This window comes from Pogona vitticeps, chromosome 4 (assembly GCF_051106095.1).
Source record: "Pogona vitticeps strain Pit_001003342236 chromosome 4, PviZW2.1, whole genome shotgun sequence".
Lineage (NCBI taxonomy): Eukaryota > Metazoa > Chordata > Lepidosauria > Squamata > Agamidae > Pogona > Pogona vitticeps.
The window spans coordinates 4620373-4638582 of NC_135786.1; the positions used below are offsets into that span (position 1 = coordinate 4620373).

Below are 18210 nucleotides of genomic sequence, written 5' to 3' on the forward strand. Positions count from 1 at the left end.
AGAAGAACATCTTTCTTTGGTGTCAGTTCTAGAAGGTGTTGTAAATCTTCATAGAATTGTTCAATTTCAGTCTCCTCAGCAATGCTGGTTGGTGCATAAACTTGGATTATTGTGATGTTGAATGGTCTGCCTTGGATTCGTATTGACATCATTCTATCATTTTTGAGATTGTATCCCATTACAGCTTTTCCCACTCTTTTGTTGACTATGAGGGCTACTCCATTCCTTCTACGGGATTCTTGCCCACAATAGTAGATATGATAATCATCTGAGCTGAATTCGCCCATTCCTGTCCATTTTAGTTCACTGATGCCCAGGATGTCGATGTTTATTCTTGCCATCTCCTGTTTGACCACCTCCAGCTTCCCAACGTTCATAGATCTTACATTCCAGGTTCCTATGCAGTATTTTTCTTTGCAGCATTGGACTTTCCTTTCACTTCCAGGCACGTCCACAGCTGAGCGTCCTTTCGGCTTTGGCCCAACCACTTCATTAGCTCTGGAGCTACTTGTACTTGTCCTCCACTCTTCCTCAGTAGCATGTTGGACGCCTTCCGACCTGAGGGGCCCATCTTCCAGCGTCATATCTTTTAGCCTTTTGTTTCTGATCATGGGGCGTTCTTGGCAAAGATACTGGAGTGGCTTGCCATTTCCTACTCCAGGTGGATTGCGTTTAGTCGGAACTCTCCACTATGTCCTGTCTGTCTTGGGTGTCCCTGCACGGCATAGCCCATAGCTTCTCTGAGTTACTCAAGCCCCTTCGCCACGACAAGGCAGCAATCCATGAAGGAGAATAAATAAATAAATAAATAAATAAATAAATAAATAAATAAATAAATAAAGAAGATATCAGTGCGAGGAGGGGGGCGATGACAACTTCCTTAGTGGCTCAAGGGGGCGTTTCTTTCAAAAAGGTTAAGAACCACTGGTATAAAAAAGACCCCCCACACCCACACCCTAAAAATCACACCGTTTAAAGTTTTTCCTCTAGAATAACTGATGGAGGAGGATTTGAACCCATATCTCAAATCAAGCCTGAACTATCAGCAGGAAAAGAGGAAGGCCAAATGCGAGATGGACCGACTCCCTAAAGGAAGCCACAGGCTCGAGTCTGCAGGAACTGAGCAGGGCTGTTGAGAGCAAAGCATTCTTTCTGGACATGGCTCATTCATAGGGTCGCCCCAACTCAGAAGCAACGTCATCAGTTTTGAACGCTCCCCCCCCCCGAATATAGAAAACTAGCTCCTAAAGACCACCGTGCTTAGCCTCAGAGAGAGAGAAGCCTCCGCCTGCCCTCAGAACCCCCGCCACGGAAAGAACTACAACTCCCAGAAGGCCACGACGCGGCGCATGCGCTCACGCCGCCGGAGCCCGCGACCCGAGGCTCCGTAAGGCTCCTCCCAGCGCCGGCGAGCGCAGTCGAGAGGCGACGTGTGGCGGGGATAGAGCGGCCCGAGAAGGTGTCGCGCGGCGAGGGAGGCGCTTCCGTTTCCGGGCAGCCTCGCTCTCTAGGCCCTGCGGCTGGCGGCCGAGCCTTGTGCCTCCGCCATATTGTCTGTGTGAGGCCGGTGCGGGAGGCGAGCGGGCGCGGAGGAAGGGAGGCGGGCGCGGTTGGGGCGGTTTCTGCCTCCTCCTCCTTCTCCACCCTCCCCTCAGGTAATTGTGGAAATGGGTCTTGTGTGTGTGTGTGTGGGGGGGGACGGTATGGGTCGGGGGGGGAAGGGGGCGAGCAATAGGAGCTTCCTCCCTTTTGCCAAATGAATTGTGGGGGGGGGGGAGAAGAAGAGAGGATGTGGGGGAGGGGCTTCCTCGCCACCCCCCCTTCCAAATGTCGCCTCAGGAAAGAGCAGAGCAGTTGAATGGGGGTGGGTGGGAGAGAGAGAGAGATGTGGAGGGGGGGTTCTCCACAATGTATCTGCCCCCTCCCCCCGTATTGGAATAGACCCTTGTGTGGGGGAGGGGTGCCCCCTCTTCGGATGCCTGAGAATGGTTTAGGTCCGGTTTTTTTTCCAGATACAGGGACCCCTCCCCCCCCCCCATGCAAGAAGAAAGCCTCTTTCCTTCTTCTCCCCCCCCCCCCACACATTGCCTCTCTTCTTGGAAGGTGCTGCAGTGAGTTGCCCCTACCCGCCTGCCCCCCCCCCCCCCAGTTAAAATGGCAGTGGGGCATTAATGGCTCCGGGTACAGAAAGGCCGGTTCTTAAACCCCATCCCACTTTCAATCCCTTTTCCTGTCCTTAGGAAGGGTCTCTGTGTTTTTCTCCAAGCTGGGTCTATCTAGCATCTTCTTCTATGGGCAGCGGAGAGGCGAGGGATGGCGATTCTGACTCCTGATGTTGGCAGGCAAGGTGGAGAAGCTGTTCTCGTCCTGGGGTCTGCATTGCATTTGGGAAGGGGGCGCATGGGCTAATCTCCTTTCCAGACGGAGTTTCCTCAGGCGGGTCAGGTGTTGAGGTGGGAAGAAGGAATGCTTCTCTACCTGCATCGACCCCTCAGGTTACATGTTGCGATTTCTCTTTCTTGACTGTCAAGGGAAAGACCTCTTACTCTTGAGGTTTACTGAGACTTGGTGTAAATGTCTTCCATTGGGCCATAGGACATATTTCACAGCTACAAAACCAGATCCACAGTTACAAGGTAGGGGATCCTGGGCTCAGTACAGTGGACACTTGACTTATAGACGGCTTGTCTTACAGACTTTTTGAGTTACAGACTTCTCTGGCCGCAAAATTTAGGTTTGACTTGCAGACTGAGATTTGACTTACAGACCAGAAAAAAACCAAAATGGAACAAAAACGGCCTGTTACGGGATTAATCGGTTTTCAATGCACTGTAGGTCAATGGAGACTTGACTTACAGACTTTTTGACTTGAGAACCGCCTTCCAGTATGGATTAAGTTCTCAAGTCAAGACCCCACTGTAATACTACAAGTGAAAAGGACCTTGCTGAGCCCACAGTGCGATGTGGCTGCAAAAAAAGGTAAATGTGATTTTAGGGTGCATTAGCAGAAGTCTCGTCTGCAAATCTCATGAGGCACTGTTCCTCTCTCAATTCAGCACTGGTTAGGCCTCATCTGGTGAGTACTGTGTCCAGTTCTGGATACCATACTTGAAGAAGGATGCCAAAAACCTGGAGCAAGTTCAGAGAAGGGCAACAGGGATGATCAGAGGACTAGAAATGAAGCCCTGTGAGGAAAGACTGAAAAAACTGGGCATGTTTAGCCTTGAGAGAAGAAGGCTGAGGGGAAATACAATAGCACTTTTCAAATATTTGAAAGTTTGTCATGCAGAGGAGGGACAGAAGCTGTTCTTGATCATCCCAGAGAGCAGGACATGCAACAATGGCCTCAAGTTACAGGTAGCCAGATTTCAGGGGAATATCAGGAAAAATGTCTTAATTGTTAGAAAAGTACAACAATGGAACCGATGACCTCAGGTGGTGGGTGGTGAGTGTTCCAACACAGGAGGCCTTCAAGAGAAAATAGGACAACCGTCTGCCAGATCTGCTTTGATTTGAATTCCTGCCTTGAGCAGGGGATTGGAGTCAATGGCCTTATAGACTCAATTATTCTTTGATTTTTACTCAGTCCTTTGTGCAGTTTACTCAAGGTGCTGTATGTGGATGTGTTCCCACAACAGCACCATAGACAGATTGTCAGTCTGGGCAGTAGGAACTTTCTCTTTATGTGCTTCAGCTGTTTACTGAATACTAGAGTCACCTTTAGTGACTCACCTTTTTCACCTCTCTTTTTCATGTCACTCCAGTGCTGTGCTGGTTCATCCCAAAGGCCTGTAGTTCACCATTCTGTTTCCACAGGGGGCAAGTAGATGCCTTTATGGACAAGTATAGGAGAGATGGGATATTCGTATTCGTATCCCTGGGGATACAAATACCGTGGACACAGGTGGCAGGAAGTCAAGTCCCTCCCATCGAACCGGCCCGTCTACTTATGGGTCGCTGTGTGGTCCATGCAGCCAGCAGCATTCCCATCATGCTAATTGCAGAACTAGCCTCTCTGGCGCTTCCCCACCTCTCTGTGCTGCTGACTACTCAGCAGCTGATTGGTGAAACTCAATCCTGCCTCCTCACTAGATTGGTCAGCAGCGCAGGGAGGTGGGGAAGCCATCTGGGCTACTTCCACATTTGACACAATGTGGATGCTGCTGGCCATGCGCACTGCGCAGTGACCCATAAATGGACAGGCTGGTTCAGTGAGGGGACGGGACTGGACCTCCCTGCCACCTGTGTCCACAGTATTTTTATTTGTATCCCCGGGGATACTTTCCCCCCAAATTTTCCAGGTTTTTCCCAGGCGGTCCCATCTCTAGGAGAGGCATTCAGTCTCTGAGACAGGAAGTACTAATCTATAGCCGTGTGGGTTTGTCTAATCAACTTCTAGAGCCATCCAAATGATCATCAATATATCATGTGATAGAGCAAATTCCATAGTTTGTACTGTAGTTGAAAGCAGTTTTTCTTTGTTCTGTCTCAACTCTCCCATCTTTCAGTGTCATTGGTTATGCCTGGCCTCCACTGTTTATGAGAGAGCCAGAAAAACTTTACCCTGTCCACTTCCTTCCGAGCAGGCATAATTGTTTATCTCTTTTAGCATGTTTCTAAGCTAGAGACCATGAAACAGAATCTGATGGCACAAGGGAGTTAATTGCTGGAACCTTTTGATTATTTTGCACACTATTTCTCATCAAAAAACTTTCTACTATATCCTTTTTGAAGTGTGGTGCTTCAGACTACACTGTATATATCCTTGGTGTGGTTGCACATGAATTCATGTGAAAGAATTAAGGCATTGGAGATCTTCTGTTTGGATTCCTCAAGTACAACTTTGTAGACTGATCATGAAAGTGTTGATTGTTACAAGTTTTATATAATAGCTAAGCTGGTATGGGAAATGCCTCCCCATGGTGTGTTTTGTTTAGTTTTGTTTTGTTTGTTTGTCTGTGTTACTGATTTGTAGGTATTTCTGGTTTGTCTTTTGTTTCCTGCTTTGTATTTTGTCTTTGTAGGTATATATGTTATAAAAAATAATAAAATATATATTTTTTAAAAAGTGTTGATTGTTGGTGAGGGCAGCTCTGAATCTGAAGTTGAGAATTCAGGGGATGTTTGATGAGGTCGGTTTGTAAGCTGCTTGGTTCTTTTATGTCATTGTAATAAAAGATGTGGAGGAAACTGCTTTCTTTTTGCTCACAGTATATAAATGTGTGCATCTTTTTATTTTAGTGTCTTAAAAGGGGAAGTATAGTTAGGATGTGTTTTGTACAAATAGGACCCCCATATCTGCGGAGGATCGGTTACATGATCTGCTGTGGATAGCTGAAACCATGGATATATGAAATCTATGTAGGGCAGTAGTAAAATTGCAAGAAAGCGAAGCTGCAGATGCCAGTCCCGCAGATAATGGGGGTCCCCACTGTATGTATTGATATTTGTACATATAAAATTCATTAAAAAAACACATGGATCCATTTTTTATCCGGTGATTTTGTTATAGTTGATAAGACCCCATTGTGAGCCACTGTGCAAGAGGGAGTTTCTTCTTCCTTCCTTCCACTATAATTCAACAGAACAGAGAGAAACTACACACTGATTGTGAGCCTTGACTAGATATAGGTAGAAATGTAGAAGAGGGAGTTGTCTTTCAGCCTGAATGCCTTCTCTGGGATGTAGAGAGGGCACGGGAGCAAAAGGGGGGGGGGGGGGAAATCTTGTCACAAATCTTTGTTTATCTGCTGTGAATCCAATAGTCTAAACCTACCATTCTTTTTCTGTGTTCCAACTGACTCATCCTTGAACATCTTTCAGCAAAGGCATTTTTAGGTTTCTGGGCCACCTTAGAAACCTTCCTGTTAAACTTGCAGGGTTTTTAGTAGAAAATTGGGAAGCTTTGTGGGGTTTAGAAAACAAAAAATAACCCCTGATTAAATGTTTCTCTTGGAATGAGTCAAATGCTTCTCAGAAACAAGGCTGCCCCTACTTGAAGGGCCATGACAGTTTTTTCTGCAAAACAGTCTGCAGAACTAGAGAATAACTGCTGTTTGTACTCAGATCCAGGGTGCATTTCTGTACCTAGTGAGTGCCACTATCTTTGTCAGAGCAGCGAAAGGGTGGGGGCTGAGTTGCTCTTCCTAGATAGCACAGAACGCAACAGATTGTTTTCTCTTTTTACAGATAGCTATGCAGTTTTGCTTGTTTGAAACAAAAACTTCCATTTTTTCACACTTCATAAACACGCCAAATAGTACAGTTTTCTGTGCAAACAAAATTGTGAATGAAATGTTATATTGGTGAAGCAGTAAAGTAAGTTTAGTTTTGCTATCAAATAACTTTTTGTTTCTTACTGGGAACTGGGTAACCCTGGCTTATTCTAAGTTTGGGTGCAGCAACTCTAAATAGTGGGGTTGTGTGCCATCCAAAACTGTCTCTCAAGATTTTTCCAGCCAACACTTTTTTTTCTGCTTTCTAGCTTGCACTCAGGACCTGAATTTGATCCTGACGGATTCAGGTCGCTGGCTCAAGGTTGACTCTGCCTCCATCCTTCTGAGGTTGGTAAAGTGAATACCCAGCTTGCTGAGATGGGGAAATGTGTTGTTTGCATAACTATGTTGTAGACAACTCAGAGTGCTTTAAGCACAATGGGGCAGTATATAACCCGAAAACAACAACTTGAAAATAAAAATAAGTATTCTATAAATTTCAACGCCCTGCAAATTTTATGGTTTTTGTCTCTCTCTCTCTGTATGTGTGTGTGTGTGTGTGTGTGTGTGTGTGTGTTTGTGTTCCCCCCCCCCACCCCTTTAAATACACTCTCTTGCCTAGGAGGATGGAATTTTTTTCGCTTCCCATGTCTGCAGTTTTACATATCCACATCTTGCCAGTCAAGGTTTCTGTTTGGACTGGAACCTTGGCCTTCTTTGTTTCATTAAAAGATGTGGTGTCAAGGCTGCCAATGCCATGGTTAAGTGCGAAAAACAACATAGGAAGGTATGTGAAAATGCACTTGTGATCTGCCCATTTCCTACTAAGAAACTGTGAGAATGAAAGATTTTTCATTCTTGCAATCCAGTTGGGGTCCTTGTGATGGGTACTGGTGACGTTTATAAAGCACTAGTTCTGTTCCTTCCTTCAAACTAGGAAACTGTGGTCTCGCTGAATGCATTTCAAAGTAAGAGGGCACCTTTGGCCGGTGCAGCCAAGCAAGGGAAAGCTGATTGCCCTGGGAATATTAGGAGTTCAGCGTCTTAAGTTATTTGTGCATGAGAGGTTTATGCCCTGAGGAGTACTTTCTTCCTTGCTGCTGATGGAAGTTAGCTTTAAAATTCTTGATTAGAATCATTTGTTGCCGCCAGAATGGAGTTTCACAAAACAATTCCAGCTTTTAAAGCCCTTCCGAACAGTCTGGGCTGCTCATGGAGTGTGTTGTGTGCTGTGCCTGGCATGCAACAGAGATTGTCCACTAATAAGCATGGGAAACTGTGTTCTGAACAAGTGTTAACGAAGAGATTGAATAACACGTTTGTGGCAGAGAATCCAGAATGTGGGCCACCAGGATCTGAGATGATGGACCACCAGGATTTAGAGATAAGAACTGTGACAAACCCAGACCTACTGGGATCTATCACACAGTTACTAAGCTGCCACCAACCATTCCCTATAATAAGTCACACAGACCAGGGATGGATTTTTAAACAACAAAAGAATAAGGTTTATTTTAAATACAAACAGGGTAAATAAAACAATCAGGTGAATAAAATAAAGTAACGTGGCTTATTCTCACACACACAAGCATACAGTTTGGTTCACCTAGAACCTTTAACTTAAAGCACAGACCCTGAACCCATCAGTTCTGGCTAACCCACAGACACCTGAACTTATCAGGTTGGTACTCTGACACACAGTAGTACCCTGTCAGACACCCAGACTCCCACAACAGCTTCTTCTTCCCCAGCTGCTGCTTCGTCCCAACCCAGTGTCTCACAGTCTGTCTCAGCATCTCCCTTCACCACACAGGCATCACATATTTATACAGTACAGCCCCTCCTCCTGATGTCCCGCCTTCCACTCCCCATAGGATGGAACTTTCCCTCCAAACCCATGACAGACAGGTAACATCAGTGCTGTTATGTAACACCTCCCCTCTTTATAAGTTGTTTTGTAGGGGGAAAGCTAAGGTGCTTTTTCCCAAAAAACAACCTGTATAAAACACACAACACCAATTATACCTACCATATTATACTTACTTACATTCTAAGTTAAACATTTCAAATAGGCATTTAAACATTTACCATATACATTACATCAATTTACCTTTATTAATACAAACCAATTTAAAACCAGGTACATTTTAACTTTTTGTTTTCATTATATACATATAGTCCATGTTCTTTCGCCGTCTTCAGTCTTCAGGTCTTCTTGATAAGGCGTCAGCAACACAGTTCACTGACCCTCTGACCACCTTCACTTCAAAGTCATAGTCCTGTAAGTTCAAAGCCCACCTCATAAGTTTGCTATTGTGGGTTTTCATTGTCTTTAACCATTGCAATGGTGAATGGTCAGTACACAGAACAAAATGTCTTCCCCAGATGTAAGCCTTGGCCTTCTGGATCGCGTAGACTATGGCCAAACACTCCTTCTCCACGGTTGCCAAATGTCTCTCACCTTTTTGAAGTTTCCTACTCAGGTAGGACACTGGATGCTGGTCACCATTCTCATCCTCCTGGCACAGAACTGCTCCTACCCCGCTGTTAGACGCATCGGTGTAGATGATGAACTCCCGGTCGAAGTCTGGAGCACGCAGGACAGGATAGTTGATTAACGCCTCCTTCAACCTCTGGAACGCCGCCTCACAGTCGCTGGTCCACGGGATGCGGTCATCAGCCTTCTTCCTCGTCAGATCGGTCAGCGGAGCCGCAATCTCGCTAAACCTCGGGATGAACTTTCTGTAGTAGCCCACCAACCCAAGAAATGATTTGACTTTTTTCTTGGTGGTGGGTCTAGGCCAATCTCGAACAGCTTCTATTTTGGCCTCCAGGGGTTTTATCATTCCTCCCCCTACCATGTGACCTAAGTATTTTATTTCTGGGCTACCCAGCTGACACTTGCTGGCCTTTACTGTTAGCCCTGCTGCACTTAACCTCTGCAGCACTAACTCCAGGTGTATCAGGTGATCTTCCCAGGTATTACTGAAGATCCCTATGTCGTCAATGTAGGCCACTGTAAAGTCACTGAGCCCTGCCAAGGTCTGGTCCATCAGCCTTTGGAATGTGGCTGGTGCATTTCTGAGACCAAAGCTCAGGACTCGAAACTCATAGAGACCAAAAGGGCTGCAAAAGGCAGTCTTTTCTTGATCCCTGGGATCAATTCTTAATTGCCAATATCCCTTTACCAGGTCCAATGATGAGATGAACCGACAACCCCCTATGGTTTCAATCAGGTTGTCTAGCCTGGGCATTGGGTAGGCATCAGGAGTGGTTACACGGTTTAATTTCCTGTAATCGACACAAAACCTAATGCTCCCATCAGGCTTGTCCACAAGGACTATCGGAGAGGACCAAGGACTAGAAGAGGGGACGATTATGTTCTCCCTAAGCATCTCGTCCAGCTCCTTCCGCACCTTGTCCCTATAGGGTCCCGTTACTCGGTATGGGGATACTGCCTGCGGGGGTGCATCCCCGGTGTGGATCCGATGCATCACTCCCTTCACTATCCCCGGCTTGTTGGAAAACACCTGTTGATATTTACTAAGCAGCATTCTTAGTTCTTGCTGCTGGTCTTGGGTGAGTGCAGGACTGATCTTTACCTCCTCTGGGTTGTATTTTACTTCCCCTCTACCCTCCCAGAAGGGTAATTCCGCTTCCTCACTCTCAGCTGCTTTTATCGCGAATAAAACCCTCTGTTCCCCTCTGTAGTAGGGTTTTAGGGCATTCACATGAACCACCCTCCTTGCTTGGTTCTCCTCCTGCTCTATTAGGTAGTTCAGGTCTGACATCTTGGAAATGACCCTATATGGTCCTGCCCATTTGAGCTGCAGTTTATTCTCTCTGCAGGGCCTAAGCCAAAGCACTTCCTCCCCTGGGTCAAAGTGCCTCTCTCTAGCTTTGTGGTCATACCCTGTTTTCTGTCTGACCTTCTGAGCTTGCAGGTTTTCTGCTGCCAGCTCTAGATTTCTTTTTAGGTCATTCATCAAGGTGTCTAGGTATGTCACAACGTCTTGTGGGTCATCCTGGGTGAACTGCTCCCAAATTTGTTTGATCAAATCAAGGGGCCCTTTCACCCCTAAGTGTGCAGCAAACATGTCAGAGTGACCCCTTTGTAAGATCATGGGGCGATACTTTTCAGGTACCACCAGCTGACTTGTGATCCCATCTCCCCCTTTTGAGATATCCCTCAGGGTTTCTCTATATAAAACCCCCTTTTGCTCCAGAAATCTCACTGGGGTTTCAGGTGTTAGCTGGGCGCCAGTCACCTGTTCAACACACTTTTGGAGAGTGGCGTCTGCCTTTTGCTCCTGTCCAAATCTGCTGTCTGTGGTTAAGGTTTCCACCACAGCTTCTGAACTCCCCTCTGCTTCCGCCTCTGGCTCATCATTACCCCCCTGAACTGTCCCTGTGGTGGCTTGTGAGCGTGTAATCACTAGCACCCGTTTCACATGTTCAGCCAGGTCATTTCCCACGAGCACAGCTGCTGGCAGAGTCGATGAAATCGCTATCCGCCAATCTCCCCTCCAGCCTTGAAAGTTGACAGGTACCTCTGCTACTGGCAGAGAGATTATCTGCCCCTCAATCCCTGCCACCTTCATGCTCTCATTTGGGATTATAAACTCCCTAGGAATAATATCTGGATGGCACAGGGTTACCTGGGAACAAGTGTCCCGCAGCCCCCTATACTGCCGGTCAAGTATTCCTACGTCCACCCCTGCTGTCTCAAACAACTGAGAATCTGTTTTTATCAGCAAGCAGCGCTTTACCTCCACAAGAGGACCATTTTCCTCAGCCTGATCAGCATAGGTAGCTGTTCCAGACTGGGTAGCCATGGCAACAGGCTCCCTCTGTGACACTGAGCCTTGCTCTTTCTGGACACAGAACACAGCTTTTGGCTTGGTCCCACTAGAATTCTGAGGCACCATCCCTTTTAGCTGCTTCAATTTCTCACACTCTGAGATCAGATGACCCTTTCCCTGACAGAAATAGCATTTTCTGGTGTATTTGGATTCTCTCTCCTCTTGTTTCGGTTTTCCCTCCAAATTCTGAGGGCTTGGTTTCATGCCTGAGGGCTTCCCTTCACCATGGGCCCCTCCCCCTTGCTGGCTTTTCCCTGGTCCCTGAGAGTACTTGCTGTAGGTTTCTTTGGGTTTACCTACAGATTTCCCCTCACCCAAGGGCTTTCTTATTTGGGAGATAAAATCCGCGATTTCTGCGGCTGCTGCCACAGATTTCGGTTTCCTTTCCCTCACCTGGAATTTCAATTCCCCATGCAGAACTGAATAGAACTGTTCCAGGGCTATCAAGTCTTTAAGCTGTTCATAGGTCTCTGTCCCCTCCTGCGACAGCCATTTCTCAAGCAGCCTCACCAATTGGGCCCCCACTTGGGTAAAAGTCTGTTCTGGCTTCTTGGTGAGGGACCTGAACCTTTGTCTCAGCTGCTCTGCATTTATCCCATGTCTTGCGAACACCAGTTTTTTAAACTCTGCAAAATCTTTCATCCGTTCCTCAGGCATCTCGGCATAAACCTCAGCCAGGCTACCACTAATTAAAGAACGCATGATGGTCATCTTCTCAGTTTCCCTCACTGAGAAGTCCACAAACGCTCTTTCCACTAAGGAAAAGAACACCTCAGGACAATCTCCCTTGTGGTACACAGGGAATTTCTTCAGGTCAGCCTTAGACAGTTGGCCTCCCTCAGAATCCCTATTATTATTATTGTTCTGGTTCATCATTTCCAGTTTTCTTAATTCAAACGCCATTCTTTCTTTTTCCAGAGCAATTCTCTCTCTCTCCCTCTCCATTTCCATTCTTTCTCTCTCTCTCTCTAATTCAAATTGCCGCTGTTTCTCTCTTTCCCTTTCCTCCATTTCCCTCACCCTCAGTTCATGCTGTTGGGCTATGAGTATTTTTCTGAGTTCTGGGTCTTGCTCTCCTGTGCTGTCACCTTGCACTGAGCCAAATTCATCCTCAGAACCTTGGTCAATCTGGGGGTCTTTCACTTCACTCATGTCTGCTATCTTGACTTCGAGTCAAGGGCATAATCCCCCCTCAGAACAGGCTGCTTTAAAAAGTCAAGCCTCAAAATAAAACGACCACTTTTTTCCTTCTTGCCTCAGAACCAGCTCTCCTAGAGATTGCTGCTGTTCTTCAGCACTAAATTTGCAACAGTATCGAGTCAGAGCCTACCCCCCTCTGCTGGGCCTCTCAGCTGGCAAGCTAGCTCACTGTTGCTACGCAGTTTTGCCTCAGCGTTTTCCCGCCAAAATCAGGCTGCCTCAGAGCACCTTAATCTAAGTCTCCCCAGTTGGCACGTTCTTCTACTAGTGCACCTCCCCGTGAGGTACACCTAGAAGATTACCTACGCGCCTCAGACTGTCCCTGACTAGACCCCCCTTGCTCTGGGCACACTTGCCAAGGCTTTGCTGGACCGCTGGACAACTGGACCAGTCGTATCCCACACGCTGGACACCAATCAATGTGACAAACCCAGACCTACTGGGATCTATCACACAGTTACTAAGCTGCCACCAACCATTCCCTATAATAAGTCACACAGACCAGGGATGGATTTTTAAACAACAAAAGAATAAGGTTTATTTTAAATACAAACAGGGTAAATAAAACAATCAGGTGAATAAAATAAAGTAACGTGGCTTATTCTCACACACACAAGCATACAGTTTGGTTCACCTAGAACCTTTAACTTAAAGCACAGACCCTGAACCCATCAGTTCTGGCTAACCCACAGACACCTGAACTTATCAGGTTGGTACTCTGACACACAGTAGTACCCTGTCAGACACCCAGACTCCCACAACAGCTTCTTCTTCCCCAGCTGCTGCTTCGTCCCAACCCAGTGTCTCACAGTCTGTCTCAGCATCTCCTCTTCACCACACAGGCATCACATATTTATACAGTACAGCCCCTCCTCCTGATGTCCCGCCTTCCACTCCCCATAGGATGGAACTTTCCCTCCAAACCCATGACAGACAGGTAACATCAGTGCTGTTATGTAACAAGAACTATCTTATCTTTCTTTTAACTTCACCCACTTTTCAAAAAAGATCTGCCCACTAGAACACCAACCCAATTAAGACTTTTTTTTTGCTGTACTGAGCAGTGTGTGCAGTTCCTTTTAATCTTTACATGGGTATGGTTTTATTTTTTTTAAAAATGCCAGGAAGCATTACTCTGTTTGAGGCATTGCATAGAGATGGGGCTAACCTTGTAACTGTTACCGTATTTTTCTGTGTATAAGACTATACTTTTGTCTAAAATCTTTAGACTAAAAATTGAGGGTTGTCTTATACACGGAAGTAAGCTGAGGAGAGAACAAAAAGACATGGAGGGAAAAGCAGGGATCAAAGTGATCCTGCAGGGCTTTGATCCCTGCTTTCCCTTCCACTTGCTAAACCCCACTTAGATTTCTTAATTCTGGGTTAGAAAAGTAGGGGGGGGGCATCTTATCCACGGAAAAATGCGGTAATTGGGTGCCTAAATATTGCATGTGACTTCTAGGAGTCCCAGCCAATAAGGTCAGTGATTCAGTGACTTGTAGTCAAACAACATATAGGGATCCATGCTTAAAAACCACTGGCATAGCTTAGTTCATTGTACTTGCTTACCCTTTTGATGAGCCAAGGTGTCTCTTTTTCTTTATTTTTTAAATTTTCGATATAAACATTTTCAGAGCAGCTTGTCAGATTGAAAGAAGGAAATTAAAATTTTGGAATTCACTGGATAAAACATCTACAAAAGTCACAGCAGGAGTTGAAAGGTTCGATACAGAAGTTAGCTTAGTTGACTGGAAGGAATTAGCACTCAGCTCTGTAGATAACTGCACATTTGGTCTAGGCTCTTTTATCACCTTTGCTGTCAGATCCAAAGTTTAGTACCTTGGAACACCACATTCTGTCAATAAATGCAGGTTAATCAGTAGGCAGTATGGATTAATTTTGCATGGGTTCACTTAGTTTTGGTGTCTTAAGATCTAGTGTTTGGGGTGGATTAAGGCAGGCCGTTACTGGGCTTGCTAGATAGGCAGACACAGAGATAAATGAGATTAGTAGAAAAGCCATTGGAAATCCACAGCGAAGCCGTTCATCTCACTTCAAGTCCAGGCAATCCCAAATGAAAGCATTGCTATCATATTTCTGAGCTCTCTTCTGGAGCCACGTAGTCCCTTCAAATACGGAGAACCCCAGAAATGGAGTCTCAGAAGAGGAGAGATGAGATAACTTGAGGCACATGCTTGCTTAGGTTTAGAAACTGCCCCCTGTTTGTGTCTCTTCTACTTTGTTCTATTTAAGTGGTGTTCTTTGCTGTTCTGTTTAATTATAACAGTGTCATGCTGGGCTCTCAGCAAGGATGCCTAAATTATTTGCCACAGTGGATTATAAATTGTGAGAAATAGGATGAGTGAGAAATGTCCCATCGAGATGAGTCAAGACATTTTTTTCTTCCTGCCTAAGCTGTGTTCGCACTATCTGGGGAGGTGAAACAGCATCATTTTTGCATCTTCTTATTATAGTGCATATTCAGAAAGAAGCTGTTGGAGCTATAATGGTTCGAAGTGTACATTCTAATTTTTTTTATAAAAAAAAATAAATCACAGTTTAAGGGCTTTAATACTTAGCTAGGCTTCTCGCTGCTTCTGTTCCAACTATGGGTAGTTGTACGTTAAATCATAAAAAATTCAAATTGGACATTTCAGTAGTTATTTACAGTTCCTGGAACCGTTTATGGAAGCCGATAAGGAAACTCATGTTTCTCTAGTTCTGTCGTCTTAAGGGAGAATTATTTTCAGTCAGTCTAATTATTGACTTTTGGAGGTGAGTCAGGGCCTACAAGTGGGTGACTCTCTGACCTATGCAGTGTGAATAACACATGAGTAGCACCGTGAACAGGGCCACCACTATTCCAAAGCCAGCTTTTGTCAGAAGGAAGAGAAATGAACCAAAAGGCAGATCAGCTGTCTCAAAATCAAGAGTTATGAGGAAGAGGATAAAAGGATGCCTAACCCTTCTGATGAGATGCCCCACGTAAAATGCTATCACTTGCAGAACAGTTGAAAGTATTGTTCACTTGTTCTTTCTGTTTGGTCACCTAGGCTCGTAAGGATGGAGTCATGGAAAATTAAAAGAGAGGTTAATATTGAAGATGGATGTTGTATCTCTTTCTGAAGGAACTGAAGACTAGAAATCTAGATGGTATCTTACTCTGGTAGTCAAGAAAGACTGTGTATATCTCAGAGTAGCTGCTGGAAAGGTTTTGGACTGAGTTATGTTTAGCTTAGACAGTCAGCCTTGCAGATCAAAACTTACTGTCATATATTTGTAATATCATATATGTGTAATATCAAGAAAGGTTGAAGATACTGTAGAGAGCAGAAATGCTGTTGACATTGAGAATCCCTTCAGAAAAGGACTCTTGTCACTGCTCTTGTGTTGTTGGGCAGTGTGGAAATTGGCAGCTGCCCCAGATGCTGTTCTTTGCCAGGGGAAATGGGGCATGGTACTTTGTAGTAATGGAGAAAATAAACTATTGTTTATTGGATAAGAGAGAGAAGATTATGTTGTTTGGAATGCGTACTGTAGGAGGTGCCTATTTATTATCTCTGTGAAACATTCAAGACATAAATGTGGGCTTCCAAATATAGCCTATGTGAGGAAAAAGCTATTACTGGTACTGTACGTATTTGATTTTCTGAATTTGGAGGTGGGTTGAGATCTGCTGATAGTTCATTATTCACTTCGGTGTATTTGCACTGCCATTATTATTGGTTCTACCAAATTTTGGGATACATTTATCAATTGAAGTCTCAAAAGAGATTAACTTATCAGTCCGTCTTAGCTTTGGGGTGAACAAGTGTTCATTAGTAAAATAAGATTTAGTTGTTGGGGGGGGAAATAAGGTAAAGAATGTGGTTTCTTTTCTGTTCAGTTCTAACTGTTAAAAAGCAGCCCAAGTAAGTATGCCAGGCAGATGTCTCTGGAAAATAGCTGAGCCTCCATCCTGACATTCTGGGTACTTGGGACTCAATGTCTGTGGCTACTGTTGTTTGACATAAACAGTTCCTCCTTTTCTTACAGCTTTTCTTCTCACTTTGGTTTGAAGTCAGGGCAGGATGGAGATGTTCAGCTTCTAAGAAAGAGTTCTATATATTCTTTGATTCTCACCCTCACATGATATATCTCATATTCTGCCTTCTATGCTCATAGCAGCAAGATGGGAGATAGGCACTAAAGAGCAGAATAAGCTCAGACTGGGAGCTACAAGTAAAGCAGAAGCAAAGTGTGCTGCTTATAGAGCGCACCATAGCGCTTAAAGCATTTTCTAGGTGGTTTACAATTTAATTCTGCAAGCTACACATTGCTCCCCCACCCCACCCCAGCAAGCTGACTTTTACTGACCTTGGGAAGGGTGGAAGGCTGAGTGAGAATCTCCAGCTGACTGCCTGGGATTGAACTGGGTTGTGAGCAGAGTTTTGGCTTGCAGTTCTGCAGTGTAACCATCGCTCCATGAGGCTTCTAGCAGTGGACAGGCTGGTACTTTGGAGTTGTGAGCTGGAGAAATGAGGGACAGTTGTGTGGGCTCCACAAGGTGTGTACTGAACTTGTCACTGCCCTTGGGAGCAGGCTGGTACTCTCCAGTTCTACCTCCTTAAGCTCAAAGTTCAAAGAGGCAGGCTGTGGCTCAGCTCTGAGCCCAGCTGGTGGTCTGAGCTCCTGGATGCAGAAGCAGAACAAGCCCACCTGCCATACTTCTCAGCTCTGAGTTCTTCCCTTCCTTTCTTCCTTCCTGTTCCCTTTCTTTTTAGGGTAAGAAACAGCAGATTTTCCCCTGGCCTCGAGTTGCAGTTGGCCATGAAGTAAGGGGACAAGTTCTGGTCCGGGGAGAGGATCACCTGGTGAAAACAAGCTCTGAGCTGGGCAATAAATCCCGTCCAAGCTTGGTCTCAAATGTCAGCATAAAGCTCCCCTGTGGAACAACTCTACGAAGCCTTGAGACCCAGGTGGCAGCTCCCACATACAAGTGGTGCCTCGCATAACGATGTTAATTGGTTCCATTAAAAACATCGTTATGTGAAAACATCGTTAAGCAAAACACCATTTCCCATAGAAATGCATTGAAAACCGGTTAATCAGTTCCAATAGGAGCCTATTCAATACATTTCAATGGTGAAAAAAAAAATCACCAAAAATTCAAAAAGACTCCGAACGAAACCAAATTACTTTAACAAAGGTTTTATTAGGTGCACTAACGATTCCAAGCATTTTAAACATTTTTAAAACATTTTAGAATATTTTTAAAATAGCGAAAACAGGGCTGTCAAAATGTTAAGCGAAACAGGGGACCTAAAACTGTCATCGTTAAGTGAAGCAAGGTCCCAAACATCGTTATGCGAAAATCCCCCATAGGAAACATCGTTAGGTGAGGCGGCAAAATTTCCAGCAAAGGCTATTGTTATGCGAATTCATCGTTGAGCGAGGCACTCGTTAAGCGAGGCACCATTGTACTTCAGAGGTTCCTGAGAACTCTACCTGACTGAGATGACAACAGGGGACAGCCTCTGTGGGAAAACCTTGACCTGGAAATATTCTTTAGGTCTGCCCACTAACTTGTGTTATCCTTTATTAGTTGGTATGTTACAGGCTTTCCCTTGCATTTCCTCTCTGGTTTTTAGTACTTCATAGATTTCCTTCTGCTGCTCTAGGACTTACTGCTTTGGGCTCTTGAGGCCTAAATCAGTGGTCCCCAATCTTTTTGGGACCGCGGAGCAGTTAAGCTTCTGAGGACGGCGGGCACCCTCTTGGGCGCATGCGTGAAACAGTGGGGGAGCATACACGTGCACCAGCACTGGCATGAGTGCTCCCCCACTCATTTGTGCATGCGCAGGAGCACCTGCACGCCTGTCAGCCCTTCACTCGGGCGCTCAGGCGCATGCGTGAAGGGGTGGGGGAGCGCTCACACTGGTGCTGGCATGCAT

The 18210-nt window shown here is 45.4% G+C and overlaps 1 protein-coding gene across 1 annotated transcript in view; it reads left to right on the plus strand.

Moving 5' to 3' along the window:
• The first annotated feature begins 1514 nt into the window (after positions 1-1514).
• CSNK2A1 (casein kinase 2 alpha 1) overlaps positions 1515-18210 on the plus strand; it is a 43090-nt gene continuing 26394 nt past the window's right edge. The window contains exons 1-2 of the mRNA XM_020806707.3: positions 1515-1655; positions 6485-6563. The gene's annotated coding sequence lies outside the window, so the exon portion shown is untranslated. The remainder of the gene's footprint in view (positions 1656-6484; positions 6564-18210) is intronic.